Source organism: Dipodomys spectabilis, unplaced genomic scaffold (assembly GCF_019054845.1).
Source record: "Dipodomys spectabilis isolate Male_0828 unplaced genomic scaffold, ASM1905484v1 ptg000203l, whole genome shotgun sequence".
Lineage (NCBI taxonomy): Eukaryota > Metazoa > Chordata > Mammalia > Rodentia > Heteromyidae > Dipodomys > Dipodomys spectabilis.
The window spans coordinates 197,115-203,338 of record NW_024870880.1 but is presented as its reverse complement, the minus strand read 5'-3'; the positions used below and the strand labels follow the sequence as shown (position 1 = coordinate 203,338).

Sequence of the window (6,224 nt, the reverse complement as noted above, 5' to 3'; positions counted from 1 at the left end):
TTATTTCAGAAATGTCTTTAGATCTATAGTCAATGAACTGAAATAATAATAAAATATTCAAAGTCTTTTCAGAAATTTCAAGACTACCTCTGGGATGTTATTTATATTGGAAAAGATATTCAAAAAATCGTATTTGTTAAAGTTGCCATAGTTACTCCCATAAAAGAGCCTTTAGTGAAAATACGTTTACATGTACAAAACAACTTCAAATACATCCACTATCTGGAAATGACACATGCTTTTTGTTTATTTGTTTGTTTTTGAAAGTAATATCTAAGAAGCATATCCACAATAAGGTTTTTCAATCAATATGGTGGGATATGCAAACGTAATAAATATGGGGTTATCTCTTAGTCAGAATAGATATGATCTTACAAAGAAATATATTTTCAACAGAAATACAGAATTAATCCACCTTGTGTTTCATGGGAATAACCAGAGAGTAATACCTGTTTGGTCAGGTCGGTCAAACTCACTCCATGAGAATATTTTAAAAGTATATCCAATTTAAGAGGTCAAATACATATTTTGTACTGACAGTCATCTTACAGCAATAACTTACTACCTAATTATGTCTGTATCTTCTCACCTAACATGTAATAAGAGCTGAAAGCAGTCCCTTTTATCTAACTTGAGTAAATGCATTAATTATGATGATGTTATTATTTGACAAGTAAAATATACGAAAGGGTGATTCCACTGAAAAGACATGACAGAACACTGATAAATAAAAATATTGCAACACAGTTAGCTCTTTTCAGCCTCACCCTGTCCACATTGGCAAGCAACACTGCAAAAGCACACACACACATATACACATACACACATGCGCACATGTACATACATATACATGCATGCTAAATTCAGGGTTTATTGTACAAAAAAGTTCAAATAAAATATTCGTGATTAGTACAAATGATAATTTGCCTTATTAAAAAATGATACACAATTCAGTCACAAAGGGTGTTTCACTTTACCTGCCTTCCCCATGTGACCACTTAATTTATTTTTAATTAATTAAATAAATAAGTAATGTATTCATTTCTTTGGTGGTAATAGGGGCTTGAGGGCCTGGCTCTGTCTCAGAATTTAGTTTTTTTAGTGTTCTCAAGCCTAGCATTTGACTGCTTTTGCCACAGCTCCATTTCTAGCTTTTGCTGACTACTTTCAAATCAAAATTTAATGGGAATTTTTTGACTTGGTCTTGTTTCAAACCACAATCCTCAGATTTCATGTTTCTAATTACCTAGGATTAATGACATGAGCCACCAGTGTGGCTTCTAATTTTTCCTCTATATTCATCTAATGCACATACTTACATAGAAATTTAAAACTGAGTATGGAACCAAGATGTACAGTGATGATATTGTCCTGTCAGAAATTCAAGTTAGTAATTTAAATTTCTTAAGACCATACAGAAAAATACTATGATATAGTACAAGAGAATACACTATTGAACATATGAGCTTTAAGAGTTTTCTAATAAGTCAATTATTTATTGTTACCCAATATTAGAAAAAAAGTATAATGCAGAAGTAAAATAGCAGTCCTTTACATGACTACTTAAATTCCTTGTTTTTTTAAAAAAAACACTTGTTTTCATCTAAAAAAAGTAGTCCTATCTATTCTCTTCATGTGATTTTTATGACTGAAGGTGCTTAATGAGAAGTCAAAATGTATTAGTAATCCTTTGCTATCAATTAAATCTCACTTTTTCTTCTTGGAGAATATAATGATCAACACACTAGTTCAGAATCAGCAAGCAATAGTTCAGAATCGTGCTTACAGTGCAAGTAAATCACCAGTAAGTAATCCTCGATGCCATTTTCCACAAAGTTTTGTCATAGATATAATCGGCCTGCCTTCTCTAGCTGCTTTCCTAGCCTGGACCTATTTCTTTATTGTACAGAAAAAGTGTGATTTAACTGTTTTCAGTCAGATCTGCTCCTAGAATTATCAAGGATTTACATTCTTGTCTGTAATTTGGTCAGAGCTACGTCTCTTTATGTAGACTACTAAAATGTATTTACTAATTTCAAGTAAATACATAATTCTATTTCCATCTTTTTTAAAAAATAAAATTCTATTTGCTCTATAAATTAATCAGAGGCATGGATTTTGTGGCTAGCTAGGTCATTGCACATTGCAGTCTCTCTCTTCCTCTCTTTCATGGTTCTCATAGATAATAAAACTGCTCCATAATTATCCTAATTTTGCTTTTATATTTTTGGTTGCATGATTTCACTTTCTGCTCTGTCATTTCCCAAATCTTTTCTATAGAAAGCATTATTTCATATTTTCTCATTCCTAAAAGAAGCTGCACACGAAGACACTACTGGTTCTCCTTTTCGTTTGGTACTTTTGAATACGGAGGAACATCTTTCATCTGCTCTACATCAATTCTCTACTTTCCAGTTAGAATAATTTAAAATAATGAAAATGGAAAACGAGAAAATAAATCATGGTGAAAAAAACAGATGTAGAAAATTCACCGGATTTTTCTGACCAGTTCAACCAACGTGAACTATTGGCGAAATACATGGACACCTCATTTCCACTGTCACTGAAAGTTTCTGCTTAGGCAATTCTGATTAAGATGAAGAAAAAAATGAAAAAATGATGAATGGTATAAATTGCAAGAAAAAAATGGAGTAGGATCCAAGCAAATTTCTTCTTTGGGCTGCTGAAAATAATCGGCTTACTACAGTGCAGTGACTACTTTCCAAAAAGGCCACTCATGTGAATACTAGGGATGAGGATGAGTATATATCCCTTCATCGGGAAGCCTACAGTGGACACTTAGACATTGTCTGTGAGTTGGTGACTCAAGCAGCAGATATTCATGCAATAACTGTAGATGGGTGGACACCGTTGCACAGTGATTATACATGGAATAATACTAATGTGGCCATTTTCTTCATCATGATGCAGATACCAATGCCAAAACTAAAGGCCTTTTGAACACCTTGCACCTTGCTGCTAGGAATAGAGATAGGAAAGATATGTTGGATCTCCTTCTGTTGCACCATTTTATCAAACCAGGTCTGAAGAACAACTTGGAAGAAACTGCATTTGATATTTCCAAAAGGATAAGTATGTATCACTACCTCTTTGAAGTTGTGGAAGGCTGTACATATTGTTCTCTTAAGTTTAATTGTTCGGTTAAGTTTCTTTTTTTCCCTCTTTGTTTTTCTTTTTCTCTTTTTTTTTTTTTTGGAGTTTTTTTTTTTTTTAATTAAGAAAATACCATACAGGAGAGTTACAATTACATGGACAAGGTAATGAGTATATTTCTTATGAAGCATTGTTGCCTCCTCCTTTGTTTTCCATTCCCATCCCTTCCCATCTCCCCCTCACACTCTCCTCCTGCCCTCCCACTACCACCCCCAAGCCAAAGGTGTAAAGTTCGTTTTTCGACATGACGTCTTGTACATCTCATTGTTGCAATGTATCCACCTGTATCCCTATTTAAACGGTATGTTTTTTTCCCTTCTCCACCACAAATCATACCAACATCAAATACAGTGAAAACAGGGGTTATACCGTGGGAGGGAAATACAAAACAACAAAGAAATCATCTTAAAAATATAATAGAAACAATCGCAAGGAAAAAAAAGATTTGAATCTTTATCTTGGGGTTCATTTCACCTAACATCAACTTATCTGACCGTTTCTGCTTTTGTCAGACATATACTAGTTATTACAATTAAGGGAAACCATGGGACCTAGGTTTCCTTGGGCCTGGCTTAGTTCACTTAATATAATTGTTTCAAAGTCTTTCCATTTCCTAATAAATGGGGCAATGTCATTCTTTCTGGTGGAGGCATAGAATTCCATTGTGTATATATATCACATTTCCTTGATCCATTCATCTACTGAGGGGCATCAAACATGACCATACGAAAGCTATCAGAACAAATATATTTATTGCAGCATTATTTACTATAGCTAAGGTATCAATTAAGTTTCTTAAACTTCAAAATGCCAGTCCATTCTTTTGTTTGTTTGTTTGTTTTTCATTGTGAAAATGCCATACAGAGGGGTTACAATTGCATGAGCAAGATAATGAAAACATTTCTTATCAAGCATTGTTGTCTCTTCCTTTGTTTCTGCTTCCCATCCTTTCTCATCTCCCCCCTCTCCCTGTCCTCCCACCCCAACCAAATTTGTAAAGTTCATTTTTTGACATAACAATTTGTACATCTCATTGCAATGGGTCCACCTGTATCCCTATTTAAAGGTTTGTTTTTTTTTCCCTTCCCAGCCACAAATTATACCAACATCAAATACAGTGAAAGCAGGGGTTATGCCATGGGGGAGGGACATACAAAGCAACAAAGAAATCATCATATAAATATGTTCGAAACAATTGCATGAAAGTGCCAGTCCATTCTTTGTGTCCATAGAAAATATTTTCACAATCCAAATAACAGCAATATCTTCCTGTAAAAATTCTGGGGAATTCTTCCAAGTGAATTGTCTGATTTTGATGTTAAAGTATATTCAAGAGTTTGTTTTTGTATACATGTATAATGATTTCTGCAGAGTTTGTGATTTTTTTAAATCAGAAATAATTTGAATTTATCTGTTGAAATGAGTAGTACAAAAACTAAAGATATTTCTTGTGCTTGTCTGAAAAAAGGATATTTTTAAATATTCTATATTCTGTGTTTGCATAATATCCATAATCTATTTCATTCTCTCCTAGATATAATTTGAATTCTACATTGTTTTGTAATACATAGGTTCATTAATAAATGTGTCCTGTAAGATTGCATTCCATATATAAAGTTAAAGATTCCTTTTTTTTTTCTAGGTCCTTATACTAGTATATTTCTTTGGGATAAAATGAGAATTTAACTAATTTCAAAAGTTTTGTAAAGGTTATGCTATGTAAAGGCATTTCTGAGGTGAAGATTTAATACACTGATATGAAACTAACCTTTAATTCTAGGACTTACATGTATTGTTACTCTTGTAATTATGTAATCAACTTTTTAACAACTGCTTTTCATTTCTTTCATCTGAAGAATGAAAAATATGGAATACTATACAAATTTTCATTTCATCCTTGTGCAAGTGCCATGTTAATCTCTGTATTGTTTTAATTTGTGTAGACGTGCTGCTGAAGCATGTAGTATCCTCTAAATTTAAGTAGTTAAAGATGCAATCTTCATATAGGCTTATATCTTTGCGTGCCTATTTGTAACAAGGAAACCTTATTGTTCCTAACAATACTATTGATTGTTTTTTCCTAAAATTGTGTATATAGTGGAAAAATTATATTGTTTCGTCGATTGCTCACATTTGCAATTTTTTTGTCACTGACGATTTTAAGTCTTTTTCATTTTAGATTTGATCATACTTTGAAGCATTTATAGCTAGGTCCAAAAGTGATGGCTTTTTCAAGTACTTATTTGTCCAACTGAGTTAGCTTTGTGGAGCTAATGGATCCAAAGTAAACCTTGCTTAAGAGCTACTTCTAAACTTCTCCAGCTTAAAATTTCCCAAATGAGGTCTTACTGGCACAAATGTCTACCAGGCCCTTTACCCTTCTTCCATGTAGGAACAGACCAACCAGAATATCTTACCCTGAAATCATACTTTGTCTTACTGGAAGAAAACTAATCTTAGTTACAAGGGATCATAGAGAGATGAACAGTTCAGACAGAACTGTTCAGACCAGAAGGTATTTTATCAAAATATAATTGTTTAAGATACCTACCATTTCAAAAGTAGCTAAAGCCAAGAAGGTGAAAAATTGTTCATATGCATGATTACCTAATGTCATGGTCTGTCTACCTTCCAACCAGGAAGGAACTTACACTACTGTCTTTCTATCAACAAATATTTCCATAGCTCCAGGAGAAGTCCATGTGTTTCTCCTCGATATTAGGCCTTAAATTAGTAATGCTTTAATCACAGTGTTTCCTCTTGTCTCCAGACTGTAAATCCACAAATGGTAAAACTTTAGGTCTAGCTCTACGAAATACTGTGGTAGAGATAATGCAATATTACTTTAAAACAAAGTTGTCTTTAATACCCTAACCACCACAGAACAATGTAAAACATGTGCTGTTTTTTTATTATTTTATACATAGATATATATTTTATTTTATATTTGCTGATTTTATATTTCACACAGTGAAACTTACTAGAATTAATTGATAATTTGATAAATAAATTGATAATTATTTATTCCAATGAATAGAATTGGAATATAA

General features: G+C 32.8%; 1 pseudogene; it reads right to left on the bottom strand.

Annotated features, from left to right (window-relative positions):
- Positions 1-5,034: 5,034 nt before the first annotated feature.
- LOC122122078 lies at positions 5,035-5,134 on the bottom strand (annotated as a pseudogene).
- Positions 5,135-6,224: the final 1,090 nt, after the last annotated feature.